Below are 13,332 nucleotides of genomic sequence, written 5' to 3'. Positions count from 1 at the left end.
AACAGTAAGCTGGCTCCAGTCTTTATGAAAGCGACAGTTACTAAGAAGCTTAGCCATATTTACTATGAATTAGAAAACGATGTCGGGAAATCCTTAGGGGTGTATCACCTGAAAGACATAAAGAGCTAGAACGATTCTTGTCTGACCTTTTTCAGTTAAAACCTCTTCGAGTAGGACTCTCGATGAGTGGTGTAGGGGTCAGAGGGTAAGGGCAGGGAAAACAAATAGGAAAATATAAATAAGTATAATCGTAAGTTTAAATGATAGAACCGACCCATCGAAACGCATATGCCGCGACTAGAGTGTAGGGTAGCGCCTTCCAGAACATGCCGTTTTTCTTCTACCTGCATTCGCAGCGCCAGCGAAATCGTACGATTTTTTGCTTATTTTTCCTTCCTCCAGTCCTTCGCTCGCGAGCATGGAGAGCGCGAGAGAGGATTTGGGAAAAGTCCCGTAGCTTTTGGCTCGTTTGCTATGCAAGGCACGCTGCGTGTAGAGAAATTTTGTGACGCTCGCTCACTTGAAATTGAAAACCAGAGCAAAGCACACGCATCGTAGATCATTTTTACTATAATAATTCCGGCACGTGGATTATACAGTTTCAATCGAATTAATAGTAAAGTGCCAGCAAGAGACCAGTGACAAAACTTAATAAGTGTTGTGCACGAGTGAGAACGGGTAAATATTAACTACGGAACGGCAGAGTTTATAGTGTAGTTAACCCTTTTGTTGTGCAGGGCTAGTTTGGCGCTAGGCGACGGCTCTTACGTCCTTCGCTAAGCGTGGCGTATCGCCGGCGTGGCAGCCACACGCGGCAAAAGTTGGCGATCAGCGAACAAGGCGGCGCGGTGCAACCGCCGAAGCCCTACGGCGGCAGCGACGTCGACGTGCAGCCCAACGCTGTGCGACCGAGCGGCCATAACCTAACTTTTCGGAGGCCCTACTGCGGCAGAGACGTCGATGTGCGGCCAACGCAGCACGTGCGCGTAACCCTACTTTTTGGGAACCTCTGCTTTGCCACGTCGGCTGCCAAGGAGCTATAGCGATCCGAGTGCGACCGCACTAAACCGGGAGCGAGAAATCTCCAAGAGTCAGACCAGAGGCGGCCTGTGTCTGAGTTCTCGGAGTAATGTAACCGGCCTCGTGCAGCCCCAACTAAGGCGATTCGGCTGTATGGACAGCGGCTAAGCATTACCTTTTCGAGCATAAGCCAGTAGGAACAGTGGAGGTGCAGCGAAGGTAGCTGAGCGGAGACTAGGCAGGAGCAGGCGCAGCCGGATAGAGAGCTCGCTTGAGCGGCAGGTATGTGACCTGTCGAAGAAGTTGGAGGCGCGTCGCGGTGAGCAGCGCGCTCCCGCTGGATGATTCCAGTAACCCGAAGGACGTAAAGTTTTGAGATCGATTAAATTTAGAGTAATGCGTAACATTAGATAGAAAGTAACTGATATTGTTGTTGCTTTTCTGCCGTTTAGCGTAATATGTGAATGCGAACGCGGGCGTCCCATTTAAATATCGTTTCTGAACTTTCCAACTAACAGCCATCAGCACCTGCAACTTCGATGGGCCCAACGAACCAGCAGCGGAGGATCTGAGCGTAAGTCAGTATATCGAAAGTAAATTGGCACCAAGGCCGCATATTTGATTTATTCTGTATATATATATATATCGATCGTATGTATAACTTAAACGGGATCCTAAGCGAGCCGCACATTTACGCGTTTGTTTATATGAATTTCAATTAACGTAGAGATAAATATCTAGGGATTAGATAAATTAAGAAAATGATTAATAATTATAAGAGACAGAATTATGAATTATCCTGAAGTTTAACGAAATAATAATGGAGTAAAAACGTATATCTTTGGTCTATGTTAATACAGCAAGTGGATGTCGAATTACTTCAGAATGAGCTAAGATCGAAAAGATGAACTTAGTTAAGGGGTAACACTTAAATTATCAGAGTTTACCACGGCAGGGAGGGTAAAGACGTGGGGGCGGATGACACCACAGCCACCCACAACGCGAGTGTTCCTCTCTTATACCTACTCTTTAGGGTCCGTCCGTACGTCCGATTAATTTAACCGTTGACCAATCATTTAGTTTACAGAATGTGCACTTAAACTTTTATTACAGTAGTGAAAGGGTGTGACTTATAATCGGCGAGGAAGGCCCACGCCATATCCGACGAGCTTTGAACCGAGCATAGCAAGAAGTGCACAAATACCGATCCGATTGTACACTGGAAAACCCACAGTATCTAGTGAGCACCTGCCTCTTGGCTACTACAGGTTCTATAAATTTGACCAACAGCTCTTCAATGTCGACGTGAACTTGGGCCCAACTTTACGCACACATCATGGAGTGGATAATTAAAAGGTCGTGAGTACTAAATAAAACAACAACAAGAACAACAAATACCCATTATAAAAGTTCTATAAAATGCCGCTCTAGTGTCGTTTGAAATCTTACTCTTGATCTATAATAATTTGAATTTTCTTTAATTGATATATAAATGCTTATTACTACTTCTTATTAAATATTAAATATTATGAATTAAACTATGGGTTAGGGAATAAATAGGAAAGAATAGAAGATAGATTAAGATTTGTTATTTGTAATTAAAATTAAATTTAGAATCAATGAAGATAAATTTGGAGAAATGGAATTACAAATGAAATAGAAATTTATTGAATATGAATGTTGAATAAATAATTATAATGGTTTGTCGAGTACTTGTGTCGGACATTTACTTTATTATGTGGTAGAGTTATTTGAACTCGGCTAAGGGACAATGAGGAATTTAAGCAACATTGTCATGGTAGGGAGGGTAAAGACTCATGGAATTATTAACACCTTAATTCCCAATACCTATCAGAATCCTTAGTTCAGCTTTAACGCGAGTCGGCGTGCATCCGTAGTATATTTATAGATTCAGTCTCCGATATTATTTCTCTAGTTCAGCTTGATTATGATTTATTGTTTTGAATAAGCCGCACTAATTAAATGTAGTAGCGTCGTACTATCCCTAGCTAAAAGAACCCCGACCTACGGCGAGCTAGACCCGAGCATAGCAAGAGAGCGCATCCCTAGCGAAGGAAGTACAAGGTCCTCTTTTATAGTAACTACCACCCTCTATAAAAAGGCCACATAATAAAAATATTTAAAACTACGTACACTACAAGTTTGAGGGGAGTGGATTTTGCATACCTGTCCGTAGAGCTTCGGCGTCTCGGGCATCTCCGTGGGGGCATTTAGCGGACCAAAAGAAGATCTGGCTGCTTTGGCAAAAAATACATCTGGAGTAGTTTTTGAATTAAAATACACATTTTGTGTATTTTGTTGGCGTGTAGCTGTCGCTCTTCGCATGCGACTCTTCAGCTCCTTGTAGACCTCACAGCCTCTGTAGTTAGCTGTATGGTTTCCTCCGCAGTTTCCACATTTTTTCGTGTTGGGGTCTTCTTTGTTCGCAGGGCAGTGTGCGGAGTTGTGGAAGTCTCCACAGACTACGCAGACTGACCGAAGGGTGCAGTATGTCCTTGTATGACCATACTCCTGGCAATTCGTGCATTGCACAGGACCGTTGCGTTTGTGAGGTTCTTCCACGGAGATTCTTCGATGCAGTAGGAACTGCAACTTGTAGATCGGGTGAACTTCATTCTTCTTTAGGGCTTTACTGTCTGGCTCAAGTTCGACTTTGAAAAGAGGTTGCGGCTTTTTGTTTTTGTTGATAATGTTGCTAACATTCTTGGCAAAGAAACCCTTGCCTTTCAGGGCTTCTAGTATCTCGGAGGGGGCGACATCTGGTTCAATTCCTTTCAGCACTACTTGCAGCCCCTTGCTGCTTTTTAGTTGGTAGGTGTAAAAGCTCTTTTTTGCTTCCTGCAGGTAATTAGACACAGCTCGAAAGTGTTCTTCTGTTTTGGTTTGAACTTTTCGCAGATGTTCCCTTTAATAATCGGAACAACATGAAAGTTTCCGTCCCCGACCACCGCAACAATTTTGTTGACCAGGGCGTTTGAACTTTTCTCCTTTATATATATAGGTGGGGGCTTTGGCTGTTTTTGAGTCTCCTGCTCCAGCTCTGCTTCATTATTCTCACCAGCTGCTAGCGGAGAAAATTTGTTGGTGTTGTTTGGGTCGTAGCTTTTGGTGACACGGTTGATCTTAGGCTTGTTACCAACCGTGTTATGGGGGCTAAGCTTACGCTTAATTTGGATGTAGCGATCCATGCCAGTCTGTATGGCCGGAACCGCTTGTTGCTTATCGGAGCTCACGGTTTTTGTTACCATTGTATTTTGCGCTGCGGCCGTTGGCACCGATTTTGCAATATTGGTCGTTGGTTTAGTTGTTGCTGTTGCTTTTGATGCGTTTGCAGAAATTGCAGCTCTGCTTGTTGTTGGTGCGTCTTCCATCGAAGCCGCTGGTGGTGGGGTTTGGCATTGGGAGCTCCAAGATGTAGGAGCTGGAATAAGTAGGGCGGGAGAGCAAGAGCGCGCTCTCGTGCCGTCGGCGGTCAGTAGAGCCGGGTTGGGCTTGGTAGACGTTTTTCTGCTTCGATATCGCGAGTTGAGAAATAAGAGAAAACACCGTTTCTTTGGTTTACAGAGGTTCTACGCTCATTCTTTTGATCGCCGCTCATTATTTTGAGCTTGTTACGCGTGGCACAATATAAATGAACTTTGCAGCTCAAAAACACGTCTCACGCACTAGTGTCCGTATGTCATACGCACTGTAGGGCTTGGCCTAGCTGACAGTACGTAGTTTAGAGTTCCGAATTTACTTTTTCACCATGAAAAAACACTTCGAGAATAAACCCCGCGTAGCGGTCGTCCGTAAGCACGTCTGCACTCGATGAAGGTCGAATGCGAAATGAACAAATTTACAATTGAGTATGCAAATGTATTAGCCTTGTAAAAACTAATATAAATACAAACTCTGAAGTGGATACAGGCATTATTAGGTGAGTTGTGAACTTTTTGTTTACAAATTTACAATTCAGTATGCAAATGTATTAGCCTTGTAAAAACTAATATAAATACAAATTCTGAAGTGGATACAGGCATTATTAGCTGCGCTGTGAACTTTTTGTTTACAAATTTACAATTGAGTATGCCGTGTAAAAACTAATATAAATACAAATTCGGAAGTCGATACAGGCATTATTAGCTGAGCTGTGAACTTTTTGTTTACAAATTTACAATTGAGTATGCAAATGTATTAGCCGTGTAAAAACGAATATAAATACAAATTCTGCCGTGGATACATGCATTATTAGAGGAGCTGTGAACTTTTTGTTTACAAATTTACAATTGAGTATGCAAATGTATTAGCCATGTAAAAACTAATATAAATACAAATTCTGAAGTGGATACAGGCATTATTAGCTGAGTTGTGAACTTTTTGTTTACAAATTTACAATTGAGTATGCAAATGTATTAGCCTTGTAAAAACTAATATAAATACAAATTCTGCCGTGGATACATTCATTATTAGCGGAGTTGTGAACTTTTTGTTTACAAATTTACAATTGAGTATGCAAATGTATTAGCCATGTAAAAACTAATATAAATACTAAATTCTGAAGTGGATACAGGCATTATTAGCTGAGTTGTGAACTTTTTGTTTACAAATTTGCAATTGAGTATGCAAATGTATTAGCCTTGTAAAAACTAATATAAATACAAATTCTGAAGTGGATACAGGCATTATTAGCTGAGTTGTGAACTTTTTGTTTACAAATTTACAATTGAGTATGCAAATGTATTAGCCTTGTAAAAACTAATATAAATACAAATTCTGAAGTGGATACAGGCATTATTAGCTGAGTTGTGAACTTTTTGTTTACAAATTTACAATTGAGTATGCAAATGTATTAGCCTTGTAAAAACTAATGTAAGTACAAATTCTGCCATGGATACATGCATTATTACCTGAGTTGTGAACTTTTTGTTTACAAATTTCATTATTAGCTGAGCTGTGAACTTTTTGTTTACAAATTTACAATCGAGTATGCAAATGTATTAGCCTTGTAAAAACTAATATAAATACAAATTCTGCCGTGGATACATGCATTATTAGCGGAGTTGTGAACTTTTTGTTTACAAATTCACAATTGAGTATGCAAATGTATTAGCCGTGTAAAAACTATACACATTCCTAAGTGGATACATGCATTATTAGCTGAGTTGTGAACTTTTTGTTTACAAATTTCATTATTAGCTGAGATGTGAACTTTTTGTTTACAAATTTACAATTTAGTATGCAAATGTAATAGACGTGTAAAAACTATTATAAATACAAATTCTGAAGTGGATCATGCATTATTAGCTGAGTTGTGAACTTTTTGTTTTCAAATTTACAATTGAGTATGCAAATGTATTAGCCATGTAAAAACTAATATAAATACAAATTCTGAAGTGGATACAGGCATTATTAGCTGAGTTGTGAACTTTTTGTTTACAAATTTACAATTGAGTATGCAAATGTATTAGCCTTCTAAAAACTAATATAAGTACAAATTCTGCCGTGGATACATGCATTATTAGCGGAGTTGTGAACTTTTTGTTTACAAATTTACAATTGAGTATGCAAATGTATTAGCCATGTAAAAACTAATATAAATACTAAATTCTGAAGTGGATACAGGCATTATTAGCTGAGTTGTGAACTTTTTGTTTACAAATTTACAATTGAGTATGCAAATGTATTAGCCTTATAAAAACTAATATAAGAACAAATTCTGCCGTGGATACATGCATTATTACCTGAGTTGTGAACTTTTTGTTTACAAATTTCATTATTAGCTGAGATGTGAACTTTTTGTTTACAAATTTACAATTGAGTATGCAAATGTATTAGCCATGTAAAAACTAATATAAATACAAATTCTGAAGTGGATACAGGCATTATTAGCTGAGTTGTGAACTTTTTGTTTACAAATTTACAATTGAGTATGCAAATGTATTAGCCTTGTAAAAACTAATATAAATACAAATTCTGCCGTGGATACATGCATTATTAGCGGAGTTGTGAACTTTTTGTTTACAAATTCACAATTGAGTATGCAAATGTATTAGCCGTGTAAAAACTATACACATTCTTAAGTGGATACATGCATTATTAGCTGAGTTGTGAACTTTTTGTTTACAAATTTCATTATTAGCTGAGATGTGAACTTTTTGTTTACAAATTTACAATTTAGTATGCAAATGTATTAGCCGTGTAAAAACTATTATAAATACAAATTCTAAAGTGGATACATGCATTATTAGCTGAGATGTGAACTTTTTGTTTTCAAATTTACAATTGAGTATGCAAATGTATTAGCCGTGTAAAAACTGTTATAAATACAAATTCTGAAGTGGATTATGCATTATTATCTGAGTTGTGAACTTTTTGTTTACAAATTTACAATTGAGTATGCAAATGTATTAGCCTTGTAAAAACTAATATAAATACAAATTCTGAAGTGGATACAGGCATTATTAGCTGAGCTGTGAACTTTTTGTTTACAAATTTACAATTGAGTATGCAAATGTATTAGCCATGTAAAAACTAATATAAATACAAATTCTGAAGTGGATACAGGCATTATTAGCTGAGTTGTGAACTTTTTGTTTACAAATTTACAATTGAGTATGCAAATGTATTAGCCTTGTAAAAACTAATATAAATACAAATTCTGCCGTGGATACATACATTATTAGCGGAGTTGTGAACTTTTTGTTTACAAATTTACAATTGAGTATGCAAATGTATTAGGCTTGTAAAAACTAATATAAATACAAATTCTGAAGTGGATACAGGCATTATTAGCTGAGTTGTGAACTTTTTGTTTACAAATTTACAATTGAGTATGCAAATGTATTAGCCTTGTAAAAACTAATATAATTACAAATTCTGAAGTGGATACATGAATTATTAGCTGAGTTGTGAACTTTTTGTTTACAATTTTACAATTGAGTACGCAAATGTATTAGCCATGTAAAAACAAATAAAATTACAAATTCTGAAGTGGATATATGCACTATTATCTGAGTTGTGAACTTTTTGTTTACAAATTTACAATTGAGCATGCAAATGTATTAGCCGTGTAAAAACTAATATAAATACAAATTCTGAAGTGGATACATGAATTATTAGCTGAGTTGTGAACTTTTTGTTTACAAATTTACAATTGAGTATGCAAATGTATTAGCCATGTAAAAACTAATATAATTACAAATTCTGAAGTGGATATATGCACTATTATCTGAGTTGTGAACTATTTGTTTACAATTTTACAATTGAGCATGCAAATGTATTAGCCATGTAAAAACTAATATAATACTAATTCTGAAGTGGATTCAGGCATTATTAGCTGAGTTGTGAAATTTTTGTTTACAAATTTATACCTGAGTATGCAAATGTATTAACCTTGTAAAAACTAATATAATTACAAATTGTGAAGTGGATACATGAATTATTAGCTGAGTTGTGAACTTTTTGTTTACAAATTTACAATTGAGTATGCAAATGTATTAGCATTGAAAGAACTAATTTAAATATAAATTCTAAAGTGGATACATGCATTATTAGCTGAGCTGTGAACTTATTGTTTACAAATTTACAATTGAGTATGCAAATGTATTAGCCATGTAAAAACTAATATAAGTACAAATTCTACCATGGATACATGCATTATTAGCTGAGTTGTGAACTTTTTGTTTTCATATTTACAATTGAGTATGCAAATGTATTAGCCTTGTAAAAACTAATATAAATACAAATTCTGAAGTGGATACAGGCATTATTAGCTGAGTTGTTAACTTTTTGTTTACAAATTTACAATTGAGTATGCAAATGTATTAACTTTGTAAAAACTATAAAAACTAATATAAATACTAATTCTGAAGTGGATACAGGCATTATTAGCTGAGTTGTGAACTTTTTGTTTATAAATTTACTATTGATTATGAAAATGTATTAGCCTTGTAAAAACTAATATAAATACAAATTCTGAAGTGGATACAGGCATTATTAGCTGAGTTGTGCACTTTTTGTTTACAAATTTACAATTGAGTATGCAAATGTATTAGCCTTGTAAAAACTAATATAAATACAAATTCTGAAGTGGATACAGGCATTATTTATAATTTATTTATAATTTATACCTGAGTATGCAAATGTATTAACCTTGTAAAAACTAATATAAATAAAAATTCTGAAGTGGATACATGCATTAATAGCTGAGTTGTGAACTTTTTGTTTACAAATTTACAATTGAGTATGCAAATGTATTAGCCATGTAAAAACTAATATAATTACAAATTCTGAAGTGGATATATGCACTATTATCTGAGTTGTGAACTATTTGTTTACAATTTTACAATTGAGCATGCAAATGTAATAGCCGTGTAAAAACTAATATAAATACAAATTTTGAAGTGGATACAGGCATTATTAGCTGAGCTGTGAACTTTTTGTTTACAAATTTACAATTGAGTATGCAAATGTATTAGCCTTGTAAAAACTAATATAAATACAAATTCTGAAGTGGATTCAGGAATTATTAGCTGAGGTGTGAAATTTTTGTTTACAAATTTATACCTGAGTATGCAAATGTATTAACCTTGTAAAAACTAATATAATTACAAATTGTGAAGTGGATACATGAATTATTAGCTGAGTTGTGAACTTTTTGTTTACAATTTTACAATTGAGTATGCAAATGTATTAGCCATGTAAAAACTAATAAAATTACAAACTCTGAAGTGGATATATGCACTATTATCTGAGTTGTGAACTTTTTGTTTACAAATTTACAATTGAGTATGCAAATGTATTAGCATTTAAAGAACTAATTTAAATATAAATTCTAAAGTGGATACATGCATTATTAGCTGAGCTGTGAACTTTTTGTTACAAATTTACAATTGAGTATGCAAATGTATTAGCCATGTAAAAACTAATATAAGTACAAATTCTACCATGGATACATGCATTATTAGCTGAGTTGTGAACTTTTTGTTTACAAATTTACAATTGAGTATGCAAATGTATTAGCCTTGTAAAAACTAATATAAATACAAATTCTGAAGTGGATACAGGCATTATTAGCTGAGTTGTGAACTTTTTGTTTTCAAATTTACAATTGAGTATGCAAATGTATTAGCCATGTAAAAACTAATATAATTACAAATTCTGAAGTGGATATATGCACTATTATCTGAGTTGTGAACTATTTGTTTACAATTTTACAATTGAGCATGCAAATGTATTAGCCGTGTAAAAACTAATATAAATACAAATTCTGAAGTGGATACATGAATTATTAGCTGAGTTGTGAACTTTTTGTTTACAAATTTACAATTGAGTATGCAAATGTATTAGCCATGTAAAAACTAATATAATTACAAATTCTGAAGTGGATATATGCACTATTATCTGAGTTGTGAACTTTTCTGAAGTGGATATATGCACTATTATCTGAGTTGTGAACTATTTGTTTACAATTTTACAATTGAGCATGCAAATGTATTAGCCATGTAAAAACTAATATAATACTAATTCTGAAGTGGATTCAGGTATTATTAGCTGAGTTGTGAACTTTTTGTTTACAATTTTACAATTGAGTATGCAAATGTATTAGCCATGTAAAAACTAAAATAATTACAAATTCTGAAATGGATATATGCACTATTATCTGAGTTGTGAACTTTTTGTTTACAATTTTACAATTGAGCATGCAAATGTAATAGCCGTGTAAAAACTAATATAAATACAAATTTTGAAGTGGATACAGGCATTATTAGCTGAGCTGTGAACTTTTTGTTTACAAATTTACAATTGAGTATGCAAATGTATTAGCCTTGTAAAAACTAATATAAATACAAATTCTGAAGTGGATTCAGGAATTATTAGCTGAGGTGTGAAATTTTTGTTTACAAATTTATACCTGAGTATGCAAATGTATTAGCCATGTAAAAACTAATAAAATTACAAATTCTGAAATGGATATATGCACTATTATCTGAGTTGTGAACTTTTTGTTTACAATTTTACAATTGAGCATGCAAATGTAATAGCCGTGTAAAAACTAATATAAATACAAATTTTGAAGTGGATACAGGCATTATTAGCTGAGCTGTGAACTTTTTGTTTACAAATTTACAATTGAGTATGCAAATGTATTAGCCTTGTAAAAACTAATATAATTACAAATTGTGAAGTGGATACATGAATTATTAGCTGAGTTGTGAACTTTTTGTTTACAATTTTACAATTGAGTATGCAAATGTATTAGCCATGTAAAAACTAATAAAATTACAAACTCTGAAGTGGATATATGCACTATTATCTGAGTTGTGAACTTTTTGTTTACAAATTTACAATTGAGTATGCAAATGTATTAGCATTGAAAGAACTAATTTAAATATAAATTGTAAAGTGGATACATGCATTATTAGCTGAGCTGTGAACTTTTTGTTTACAAATTTACAATTGAGTATGCAAATGTATTAGCCATGTAAAAACTAATATAAGTACAAATTCTACCATGGATACATGCATTATTAGCTGAGTTGTGAACTTTTTGTTTACAAATTTACAATTGAGTATGCAAATGTATTAGCCTTGTAAAAACTAATATAAATACAAATTCTGAAGTGGATACAGGCATTATTAGCTGAGTTGTGAACTTTTTGTTTACAAATTTACAATTGAGTATGCAAATGTATTAGCCATGTAAAAACTAATATAATTACAAATTCTGAAATGGATATATGCACTATTATCTGAGTTGTGAACTATTTGTTTACAATTTTACAATTGAGCATGCAAATGTATTAGCCGTGTAAAAACTAATATAAATACAAATTCTGAAGTGGATACATGAATTATTAGCTGAGTTGTGAACTTTTTGTTTACAAATTTACAATTGAGTATGCAAATGTATTAGCCATGTAAAAACTAATATAATTACAAATTCTGAAGTGGATATATGCACTATTATCTGAGTTGTGAACTTTTCTGAAGTGGATATATGCACTATTATCTGAGTTGTGAACTATTTGTTTACAATTTTACAATTGAGCATGCAAATGTATTAGCCATGTAAAAACTAATATAATACTAATTCTGAAGTGGATTCAGGCATTATTAGCTGAGTTGTGAAATTTTTGTTTACAAATTTATACCTGAGAATGCAAATGTATTAACCTTGTAAAAACTAATATAATTACAAATTGTGAAGTGGATACATGAATTATTAGCTGAGTTGTGAACTTTTTGTTTACAATTTTACAATTGAGTATGCAAATGTATTAGCCATGTAAAAACTAATAAAATTACAAACTCTGAAGTGGATATATGCACTATTATCTGAGTTGTGAACTTTTTGTTTATAAATTTACAATTGAGTATGCAAATGTATTAGCATTGAAAGAACTAATTTAAATATAAATTCTAAAGTGGATACATGCATTATTAGCTGAGCTGTGAACTTTTTGTTTACAAATTTACAATTGAGTATGCAAATGTATTAGCCATGTAAAAACTAATATAAGTACAAATTCTACCATGGATACATGCATTATTAGCTGAGTTGTGAACTTTTTGTTTACAAATTTACAATTGAGTATGCAAATGTATTAGCCTTGTAAAAACTAATATAAATACAAATTCTGAAGTGGATACAGGCATTATTAGCTGAGTTGTGAACTTTTTGTTTACAAATTTACAATTGAGTATGCAAATGTATTAACTTTGTAAAAACTATAAAAACTAATATAAATACTAATTCTGAAGTGGATACAGCATTATTAGCTGAGTTGTGAACTTTTTGTTTACAATTTACAATTGAGTATGCAAATGTATTAGCCTTGTAAAAACTAATATAAATACAAATTCTGAAGTGGATACAGGCATTATTAGCTGAGTTGTGAACTTTTTGTTTACAAATTTACAATTGAGTATGCAAATGTATTAACCTTGTAAAAACTAATATAAATACAAATTCTGAAGTGGATACATGCATTATTAGCTGAGTTGTGAACTTTTTGTTTACAAATTTACAATTGAGTATGCAAATGTATTAGCCTGTAAAAACTAATATAAATACAAATTCTGAAGTGGATACAGGCATTATTAGCTGAGTTGTGAACTTTTTGTTTACAAATTTACAATTGAGTATGCAAATGTATTAGCCGTGTAAAAACTAATATAAATACTAAATTTTGAAGTGGATACAGGCATTATTAGCTGAGTTGTGAACTTTTTGTTTACAAATTTACAATTGAGTATGCAAATGTATTAGCCTTGTAAAAACTAATATAATACAAATTGTGAAGTGNA

At 33.4% G+C, this 13,332-nt stretch overlaps 1 long non-coding RNA gene across 1 annotated transcript; it reads left to right on the top strand.

The window, feature by feature from the left end:
- The first annotated feature begins 462 nt into the window (after positions 1-462).
- Positions 463-1,441, top strand: LOC138929607 (uncharacterized). Its single transcript, XR_011445846.1, has 2 exons — positions 463-678; positions 738-1,441. It is a non-coding gene; the product is annotated as an uncharacterized lncRNA (long non-coding RNA).
- The last annotated feature ends 11,891 nt before the right edge of the window (positions 1,442-13,332 follow it).

This window comes from Drosophila kikkawai, unplaced genomic scaffold, assembly GCF_030179895.1.
Source record: "Drosophila kikkawai strain 14028-0561.14 unplaced genomic scaffold, DkikHiC1v2 scaffold_8, whole genome shotgun sequence".
Lineage (NCBI taxonomy): Eukaryota > Metazoa > Arthropoda > Insecta > Diptera > Drosophilidae > Drosophila > Drosophila kikkawai.
This window is presented reverse-complemented; position numbering and strand designations above follow the sequence as displayed.